Source organism: Poecilia mexicana, unplaced genomic scaffold (genome assembly GCF_051168715.1).
Source record: "Poecilia mexicana isolate PSO_F unplaced genomic scaffold, ASM5116871v1 scaffold_1, whole genome shotgun sequence".
Classification (NCBI taxonomy): domain Eukaryota; kingdom Metazoa; phylum Chordata; class Actinopteri; order Cyprinodontiformes; family Poeciliidae; genus Poecilia; species Poecilia mexicana.
Genome location: NW_028263370.1, coordinates 2,254,022 through 2,265,392, shown reverse-complemented (window position 1 = coordinate 2,265,392; position 11,371 = coordinate 2,254,022).

Sequence of the window (11,371 nt, the reverse complement as noted above, 5' to 3'; positions counted from 1 at the left end):
GCTTTGTCAACTGTTGACTCAACCAGCCAGAATCCAACTGAAGAAGACAGTTTAAATATTTCAAGAAGGGTTATTAAAGTGTTTGAGATGCTATTTTATGCTTGAATAACTTCACTGATAGACCAGCTGCACAAACCTGCATATAATAGTCTTTTCCAGCATCCCATCAGATTGTTTTTTTGCAGAAAAAATTTTAAGTCCTTACCCTAATATTGAAGTTTGTGATTGTAACATGACAGTTTTGAGGTATTCAAGTTTGAGTCAATACAAGCATCCATGGATTATGGAGGTCTACACGTTCATGTCTGTACTTCTTGGAGGACAGATAAAACAGCTGTGCGTTTTTCAGAGGTAACAGTGACTGAACATAGAATAAGAATATTCTCACTAAAATAGAAGAGTGAGCTTCTTCGGTCTGTTTTGCCTTCACTAGAAGAACAATGACTTTTCAAATTTCTCAACTTGATGACTTCTAAGGGTCCACCAAAAGACCCTGAGGAAGACATTTCTTCACAAAGTTTGAATTTCTTTAAAATAGTTTAGCCTGACTCACTAGCTTGTCAAGTGGATCAATCAAGTTAATTAAAATCAAAATATTCACCATCAATCAAAAAAGCCTCTTGGTTCTACAATACATTAAACTTAGTCTTTCTACATGAGCTGAACCAAGCAGTAAAATCTTTGGAGCATTCAGAAAAAAAAATCTCAAACCACGTGGTCTCTTGGTTAAAATTTCCTTAATCACATAATACACTGTTACAGCTTACAATATTTAATAAATGAAAACCTAATTTCAGCTCTGTATGTACTTGGCATGTACCTGGTCTGTGCACCAGTACCAGGTGGCTAGTATGGTGAGCCCTAGTGTCATGCCTGGCCATGGCAGGTCTCCGGTGACGGCGTCTCTGAACAGGTGCATGGCGTCGGCCCGTGGCAGATGGCAGGTACTGTTGGGGATAATTTTACTTGGGACCGCGATGCTGTAAACTTGCTCCAGATTGTTGTAGCCACCTATCTTGTTAAAAGCTACATGCATGCGCACGCATTCGCATTCACACACACACACACACACACACACACACACATTAAAACTCAATACTTAGGTATTGTTGTAATATGCTGAAGTTGTCCTGAAACATTTATGTTTTTCTTCATTTTCAGTCCAGTCCTTTTATCTGACCATAATATGTTGCTCAGGGTGAGACCCAACCAGTAGCCCTTCATGAATCACCATGTGGTCCTAATGCTATGTTCCAACTATCAAGCTGTGTCAGTGTTTTTCTTTTTTTTTATATATATAGAACTAGATCAGGGGCTCTGCAGTACTGTACCACTTCAGGAAGCTCTCCAAGTATCACCATATCTCACTGGTGCACCATAAGGAGTCACTGGTTGTACTGAAGCCTATATTGGACCTCACTGGTCCTTTGGAAATGTACAGTTACTAGACTGGAAATGAGTGAAAACGCAGACTAAAGAAAAATGTTGAAGCATCCTTGTAATGCCTCAAACATGTTCATTAAGCTCACTTCAACACACCACAGGATCACCATTCTACCTGAATACAAAGCCTGGAGAAAATGGCATTTAGACAACACTGTATATGTTTATGTATTTTTAGATGGAATTTGCCTTGAAATGATACAGTTTGCCCATACCAGTAATTGTTAGGATGATTGCACCGATGATCATGATGAATGTCTGTAAAGTGTCTGTGTAGATGACAGCAGCCAGTCCACCTGGTTAAAGGGAAGGGAGGAACATTTTCACCAGTCATTTGTTTTCAGATGTTTTCCAAATGACTTTGTAGTAACTATTACAGTCAAAAACAAATCTGTTAACAACAAATGAATATAATTATTATTAATTACATCATCAGAGGCATAAAAAAAACACTTGTGCATGTCATATTTTGGATCTAAAACCTAAAAAGCAAAAATCAAAATGCAATAGATGCAGTTTTACGATCGCGTCTACCTGCTATGGTGTAGAGAGCAGTGACCACCAGCATGAGGACAGTGGACAGATAGAGGTTCCATCCCAGGCACACCTGGACAAACAGGGCTCCAGAGTACAAGTCAGTCTGGCCGAGCAAACAAAACACATTTTTAATGCAGGCAGTAAAAGTTAATTTTGAATTTTTTTGTTGTGTTATTTTTAGCTCTAGTGTTGTTGCACTTTTCCTCATGTCACTTTGTTCCTGCTGTACCGATATCTTGGTGAAGACGGACAGCAGGAGTGAGAGGACAGCGAGGTACGTTCGGATCCGTTCTCCTCCAAAACGACGCCCCAGATACTCTGGCATTGTCACGATCTGAAAACACACATTTTCACATTTTTAAATTCAGTGACAGTTTCTGATATGGGTGACATGGGCCACCACCCTGAGCAGCATCTTGTGGGGGTGGAGTCCTCACCTGTGGTCACTCTAGCTTTAATAACATAAAACTACATAATTTTTAAAGTGTAATCAGTAATTCTTTTAGAACAAATTTATATCAGTAATGATTTCTTGGTTAATGTCAAGTTGTCATAACAAAGACATTTTGAATAATGTCAACTTTGTATTAAAAGAGTCATAATTTACCGAATGATGCTTTATGACAACAGTCATAAATATTCATGAAGACTTACTCATGTTCATGACGGGTGTCATGACAGTCTTATTCACAACCTGTCAAATAAAATGTTACCGTCTCATTCAGCAAATAAAACATGCATGGTAGTGGAAACCTAACAAGACAGGGTCATCTACCAAAACTGACAGGAGAAAATCTGTTAGAGACAGAAAAAGACTCGAGACAAAACGCAGAGGTTCACCTTCCAACAGGACTATGTCCCTAAACATAGTCCTGGTCAAACTCCAGATGGAAAAGCAATTGAGAATCTGTGGTGAGACTCTTGTTCACAGATTAGATGTGTAAATCTGATAAAGACAAAGGAATCGGCAAAAAACCCTTTTTGCTGATAACAGCAAAAAGGGGTTTTACAGAGTATTTAACCACATGAAAGCTTGTAATTGTAGCTTGACAAATTTTGGGGGGGAAAAAAGTATGTGAATACTTCAGTTATGATGATTGCTGACAGCAGACAAGCTTAATGAGTTCACATTACTTAAACTGAATGTACAACATTGAGGTATAGAGTAACCTTTGACATTTGTTTTGAAATAGTAGCTGTGAGTGGAACACCTTGTAAAAGAATTTATAAGGCGGGGAATCCTTGTTTGAAAAAATGTTTTGGCACCTAAATGTACCTGCAGAACTAGCCTTGACAAGAAAACACACACTTGTGTGTGTGTGTGTGTGTGTGTGTGTGTGTGTGTGTGTGTGTGTGTGTGTGTGTGTGTGTGTGTGTAAACTAACCCCAGAGGAGATGTAGACAGGTACAAATATCCAAGCGAGTGCCAGCAGCACATAAGTTGCCTGAGATTGGGCAAACAAAAGAAATGATTTTGAGCAGATTGTAAAAAAACAAAACAACACATGATTAAAATCTGCTATGAGCACTTTAGAAGAAGACAACAATTTCATGCCTGCAAGGCCGGACTGGGCTGGGTTGGGTTAGGTTGAGGCATGAATAAAACTGTCAGGATACAGCGCAGGCATCCTACCAGTTTTAAACATGTCTTTGTTCTAACAGCTGCTCAAATGGAGCAACTGCCTCCTCAGCATGCCATGAAGTTCTGCATTTGATTCCGGAGTGTGGAACCAGGAAACACGCTAAAACATGCAGGAGACTGGCCCTTGAGGCCTGACTTTGGACATCGCTGGTCGCAATGCTGCCACCTGCTGTTTGCTGCATGTTACACCAAACCTGAAGGTGATTTAATATTTCAAGTCCTCGGAAAGAATGGATACAAAAGCTGCAAATCCAGATCTTTTGTTTGCAAACACAAAGGGGAGATTAGTTTTTGTGCTCTGTCTTTATCTTTTTTTAAAACCATTAAATGACAAAAGAAATAAGAGATATCAGCAGGCCGGATGTGTTTCATTCCAGGTCACCGGACCGATACGGATGGATCCTGTGCTCTTTACTCACGTTCCATTCAAATCCAGCGACAGCGATTCCGCCAGCGGCCCCAGTACCAGCCAGGCCGATGAACAGACCCGAACCCTCTGAGCTGGCGAAAAGAGACGAGCCAATCTGTGCACCAAGCAAATATGTATTTAAAATAATATTATTAAAGTTAATTTGTTACACAAGCAACGGATTTTCTAAGATCCTAACAGCTTTGCATAAAAATAAATATCTTAGCTATGCTTTTATTTATAGAATACTGGCTGACCCCTATATGGAGGTTCATTTTAAACCTTATTTACAACAAATCCTAATACAGGGCATAGATAACTGTGATCTAAATTATAATTCCGTCTATGGCTCTGAAAAATGTTAAAGATAGAATCAGAAATGATTGAGTATGATGTTTGCCACTGTTGTATTTTGGTTGGCACTACTTTATGAAGCGGAAGGTTACGCGCTTATAAAAACAATCAAGGCGGAGCCTCCTTCTCTCTGTGTTGAGGTTTTGTGTGAAAACCTGTTCCCCTGTGAAAATCAGCTGAGTGAAGCTGACACTCCACAAACCCATCAGACTATTTGCTGGATTTTCTTTTGACGTGGGTGGGGTGTCAGCTTCACAGAGCTGTGAAAGCTGTTCTCCTAGTGTCGGGAGCGCGGATTGCAGCCGGAGAGGCAGATATGGCGGATATGACCATTTTCACGACACTTCTGATCGATTTCCGTGTAAAAATAACTAATAAAATCATGTCAAGGTTGTAACATTCAGTTTAATCAGCTGCTGTTTAAAAAAGAAGCAATAACAAAATCGTAAAATAAATAAATAAACGAGGTCTTGTGTGGACGTCTTCTTACCCTCTTTTGTGTTGTTTTTTCATTGCCAACAGAATCAGTCTTTTTCCTACTTTTGTCACTCAAGCCTGACAAAAAAGTAAGTCACCAAACAGTTTTCCAACATACTGTGTGAATTTATAATACTATCACACATAACAATCATTGAGAATTTCAAAATGGTTGCTCTTTATTTGCCAAAGCAATGAGGAGTACGGGGATATTTCAACTACCAAATAATCTGTTCCCCCTCCGTCAATAGGAACAAATTAATATACCAACAAGTCTTTAACTGTGCTTATTCCTCTAATTATCAACAAGAAATCCTGTGATTTTGGTAATATTTGCTCTTTATTTGCCAAAGTTATGAGGGGGGAACCATATATTTTAGCCACCTGAAATAATCTGTTCCCCCTCCATAACATGGGACCGTATTATTATTAAGCTCCAGTTATTATTTCCAATGTCTCTGTAACTGATGTCGCCTGTCGGATCACTTTGCTGTTATCTTTGAATGTTCTTTATCCGTTAACCCACTTGAACAAACAGCTGCAATCACAAAACGTACTTTCACAGAAAACACAGCAGAAACATTTAATCAAATCTACTCTTCTTCCTCACCCTTAAGCTATCATGATGTAGATAAGTTGGTAGATGATTTTCAGTGCAAACTTTCAGATATCATTGATTACATTGCCCCCATTAAAGTGAAGGTTGTGACTGGTAGGAAGAAATCTCCATGGAGAAATGCACCAACAGTTCAATCTGCATGACAACTCTGCCGTAGGGCCGAACGGAAATTGCGTTAAACTCAACTGCACGTTTATTATGACATCTACAAAGAAAGACTACCTATCTATCACTCAACACTAAAACATGCAAGAGAGGCTTTCTTTGCAGATGTCATAAACAAAACCATTAACAATGCTCGAGGTTTATTTGCTACTGTTGACAGACTCACAAATCCTCCAATGACATTTCCACCTGAACTCCAATCTAATGCCTGCAACAAGTTTTCCAGTTTCTTTTCAGAGAAAATTCAAAAGATCAGAGGATTAATCTGCACATCCTATACAAAGCAAGTACCAATTCTGTGCCCTAACAAAACAAATACAGGAAAAATGACCCAATTTCAACTACTTCATTATTATAAAACCCTGGAGGAAATTATAAGTCAATTAAGCTCCAGTTCCTGCTGTCTGGATGTCCTACCCACACATTTCTTTAAGAAAGTCCTGCCTGTCGTTACTAATGATCTGATCCAAATAGTAACTCATCGCTGTCTTCAGGTGTTTTCCCCCAGGCTTTGAAAACAGCAGTTATCAAACCACTGATAAAAAAGAACCATAGACAGCAGTTGATGGGGCTCCAAAAAAACTGATAAAAGTTTAGCACCTTTATTTAACGATGCACTAACTGATAAGTCTGACTCCATTTCTACTGGCTATTTTTTAGATGATGGTCTTCTGATAATGTCTCTCCTGTTGAAAAGTGGAGTGTGGTGAAACTGATTGTTGTTCCATCTCCATATCGTTCAGAAATTTTGCGGTTAGCACATGATAATCCATTAGCAGGTCACCTTGGCATAAGAAAAACCTATGATCGCATTTTGCATCATTTCTTTTGACCATTTGAACGAGTATTAGTTGACTGTGTGGGTCCGTTACCTCGAACCAAAGCAGGGAATAAGTTCTTGGTAACAGTGATGTGCACCTCTACTCGTTTTCCAGAGGTTTTTCCGGTGCGTAAAATATCTACGCCTGTAGTGGTGAAAGCATTAACGAAGTTTTTTTCAGTGTTTGGTTTAGCTCGGGTTGTGCAGACTGACCAAGGGTCTAACTTTATGTCTAAAGTATTTGCGCAGGTTTTACGTCAACTTGACATAAAGCTCGGTCATTCCAGCGCTTATCACCCGGAAAGTCAGGGCGCACTCGAGCGTTTCCATCAAACGTTAAAAACAATGCTTCGCACCGACTGTTTGGAGTTTGAAAAAGACTGGGATGAAGGGGTACATTTACAACTGTTTGCTATTCGGGAGGTGGTTCAGGAGTCTCTCGGGTTTAGCCCGTCGGACACGGTTTTTGCTCACACTGTTCGTGTTCCTTTGAAGCTATTGAAAGAGAAGTGGTTGTGTGAAAAATCTGACCAAAATTTATTGGACTACGTCAGTAACTTTCGACTGAAGCTGAACCGTGTGTGCGAGATAGCTAAAGAAAATCTTAAAACTGCTCAGGCTAAAATGAAGTCTTTGTTTGACAGAAATGCGACTATGAGAGTTTTTCAGCCTGGGGAGAAAGTGTTAGCGTTACTTCCGGTTCCTGGTTCCAGCTTACAAGCGCACTACAGTGGCCCTTATACTTTCAGGAGGAAGGTCGGAGATCGAGATTATCTGGTCTAGACTCCTGATCGGAGGCGGACATCACGCCTATATCATATTAACATGCTGAAGCCGTATATCGAGCGTGCGCCCACTCTGAATAAATCTGTCAGTTGTGTTTCCAGTGGACGAGCTGACGAATGCGTTGGGGCAGGTGGGGAGGAGCTGTCCGGTGCTGAACCTGAAGGTGACGTCTTTTCCCCGAAGGAAGGTTTCCAAATTCAGAGGTGTTGGAAAACTTGCCTCTCTTGTTGTCTCACCTTGATTTTTCCAGGCAGGCTGATGTCATTAATTTGATCCAGTCTTATAGGTCGCTGTTTGCAGACATTCCCAATCAGACTCGTGTGCTCAGCCATGATATTGATGTTGGTGATTCCAAGCCTATTAAACAACATCCTTACAGAGTGAACCCAGACAAGCGGCGCCGTTTGAAGACGCAGGTGGAGTACATGGTGAAACATGGAGTTGCTGTTGCAAGCAGTAGTCCGTGGAGTTCGCCATGCCTCCTGACTATTAAAGCCAATGGAGAGGACCGTTTCTGTACGGACTTCAGGAAGGTAAATGGGGTGACTAGACCAGATTGTTATCCACTCCCTCGTATGGAGGATTGTGTGGACCATGTGGGAGCTGCCCAGTTTGTGACTAAACTGGATTTGCTGAAGGAATACTGGCAGGTACCCTTAACAGCACGAGCCCAGGAAATTTCCGCTTTTGTCACACCCGATGATTTCCTTTAATATACGGTGATGACTTTTGGGATGCGCAAGACCCAGGCGACGTTTCAACGGCTAATGAATGTGGTTTTGTTAGGTTTATCATTCTGTGAGGCTTATTTGGATGATTTGGTGATTTGTTCTACTACATGGGCTGAGCACGTTGAACATTTAAGGAATGTTTTTGCGCGTCTGAGTGAGGCTAATTTGACAGTTAATCTCTCTAAATGCCAATTCAGCCAAGCGACGGTGACCTATCTTGGAAAGGGGGTGGGGGGAGGTCAAGTGCGCCCTGTTGAGGCTAAAGTAGAGGCTATTTTGTCTGTTCCAGTACCAACCACTCATACTGAGCTACGCCGCTATCTAGCAATGGTTAGATAGCGGCCCTTGTAGTAACCTCCTGGTTACTACAGGGGGTTTTGTAAAAACTTTTCCTCTGTAGCTGCTCCTTTAACAGACCTACTTAGTCCTAAAGTAGCTTTTATTTGGTCTAATCAGTGTCAATCTGCTTTTGAGCAAACTAAACATTTGCTAGTTAATGCTCCTGTGTTGTCTGCCCTTCGTTTTGATGTACCATTTAAGTTGGCTGTGGACGCATGTGATTCTGGCGTGGGAGCTGTCCTTCTCCAGAATGGTACTGATGGGGTGGAACATATCCGGTTTCTTATTTTTCAAAGAAACTTGACAAGCATCAGAGATGGTATTCCACCATCGAAAAGGAGGCATTAGCGTTTGTCCTGGCTTTAGAACATTTTGAAGTGTATGTAGGCGGTTCTAACGGATCTGTGGTTGTTTTTACGGACCATAATCCGTTAGTTTTTCTGGATCGCATGCGCAATAAAAACCGCCGCTTGATGAACTGGTCTCTGCGACTCCAATCATTTAACATCTCTAACAAACATGTTCGTGGTAAAGACAACGTAGTGGCCGACGCACTCTCACGACTCTAGTCCTGTTTTATTTTTCTCTGAATGGGTTGAGTTTTTTTTTTTTTTTTTCTTACGGGTTACATCAATCCCCATTCAGAGTCTTTGGGTGGGGGTGTTATGTGCTTCGGGCACATTGATATGATTTTTTGTTTATTTTTTCCTTTGTTTTCTTATAGACTTTAGTAGAATGACCTTTTGTTAATATATTTTGGAGTTTGGATAATTTCTTATTTTTGGTCATTTGATTACGTTCATTTGTGGCGCTGTTGGTCCGCCTATAGGCTGGGTTTCGACATGTTGGGATCTCCGCCCTTACACTCGTTTCCGCTCGCTCCACCACCAACGGGGACACGTCTTGACGCGGTGCGCGCTCGTCCAGTCGCTGGGGGCCGCAGCTGACGTTTCCAGCCTCCCATGCGGTATTTCTGTTAGCCTTTGTTTGTTTGCTTTTTTAATGTAATTTTGTCCTGGTGGGACCGGTTGTCCTGGTTTCGATCTTTCTTTTGCATTAGGTTCTTTTTGCTTTAGTCCGGTACTAGTAGGGGCTTCGACGGTCCGGTATAGGGTCGGACCCCTGCTGTACCGTTGTGTTCTGTTGGATCGGCTCACCAGGTCCAACTTTCTGTTAATACTTTTGGGGTTTTGTTTTTCTTTTTTGGGGACACGGGAAACTGAGGGCATTTAACTCTCTTTTTCTTCACAGAAAATCCGAAGCAGCTGACTAAAATAAAAACCAAAGTTCAAGAGAGTTTAAGAATAAAATATTTTGTTGAACCTTCATTCTTGTCTCGTGTCCTCAAACATGTTGTGCCCTTGGTGGACGTAACAATCTGTTCCCCCCAGATAAAATGGGAGATAATTATATTACCAGCAAATCTTTAACCAAGCTCGTTCCTCTCTTCATCAACAACAAAACCTGTGATTTTGGTAAGATTTTCTCAATATTTGCGAAGGTTACTTGGGGGAACCAATTATTTTAGCAACCTGAAATAATCCGTTCCCCCACCATAATATTGGAACAAAATACTTTACCAGCAAGTCTTTAACTGTGTTTATTCCTCTCATCATCAACAACAAATCATGTGATTTTAGAAAATGTTGTTCATTATTAGTCAAAGTTAAAGGGGAGGAACCAAATATTTTAGCTGCCTGAAATAATCCGTTCCACCTCCATAAAAGGGGAGATAATTATTTTTTCACAAAATCTTTAACTGTGCTTATTCCTCTCTTCATCTCCAATAAATCCTGCAAGTTTGAAAGCACTTCCAGGTATTTTGGCAAAGTTATGAGGGGGGAACCACATATTTTAGCTGCCTGAAATAATCCGTTCCCCTTCCATAACAGGGGAACAAATTAATTTACTAGTAAGTCTTTAGCTGATCGTATTCCTCTCTTCTTCAACAATAAATCCCCTCGCTGTATTTCTGCTTGGTGTTTTTCCATTTGCTGTTTTTCTGCTGCATTGTTATGTTAATGAGGAGAACTGCCTTCTATGTCTACTATTGGCCAATAGAGCTTTGGAACCAACGTCACTGCGTCAGACGTTGTGGGGCGTTTAAGTGCAGTCACTCGGTGCTATCTTTGCAGGCCACAGACCAAACAAACTTTATCCCGGTGGTTAGACATAATATAAAGATAGACGCCTCATGCACCGCTCTCGCCTATTGTCGCTGACGAGATTTAGGGCGGCCATCTTGGAGTGGTACTCCACTCCACTCAGCATTATGTGTTTAGCAGAACAATGACGTATTGGCACATTTAATCGATCACAACACACTTTTTTGTTACTGGAAACCATATTCAAACATCTATCAAAGCTACATTTATAAACAATTGTATTTTTTAAGTATATTTTTAATACATAGTTCATCATATTTAAATATGCTTAGTGGCTATATCAATATAATAGGAATGGAATATTCTGATATTGATGTATGATGAGCATTTTACAAAGCACACAGTCGTTCATAATTAATTTAATAAATTATTTAGTAATATTAATACATATTTATATAACTATACAAAAACAAATAAATAATGATTAATACTGAATAATATATATTGGATACATGTATGTATGTATGTATGCATAAATATATATAGATATATGTATATGTTTTTCAGCCGACGAGTTCTAGCTTCAGAGATTCAGCAGTTGAGATTGAGTCCAAAATCCGATGTGAGATTCATCCTGCAGTGAATCCGTCTCTCTTTATAGATTTCTCCCTCTTCTTCCTCACATCGTGTCTTTAGGAAACATTCAAAACAAAAACGGAAGATTTGGGATGTATCTTACTTCTGACAGAGTGAAAGAATATAAATAATAGTCTTTACCACCTGTGTAAACTTTGCTGGTGAATGTTATACATAATATAAGTTTTATAATATATGTTACATTGTTTCATTTCTAATATAGGCTCTTGTGTCAGATAATCTAAGTCAATGTTAGAGAATAATTAATTTTTTTAGATTTACAGAATCTCAGTTAGCCTTCATAGCGG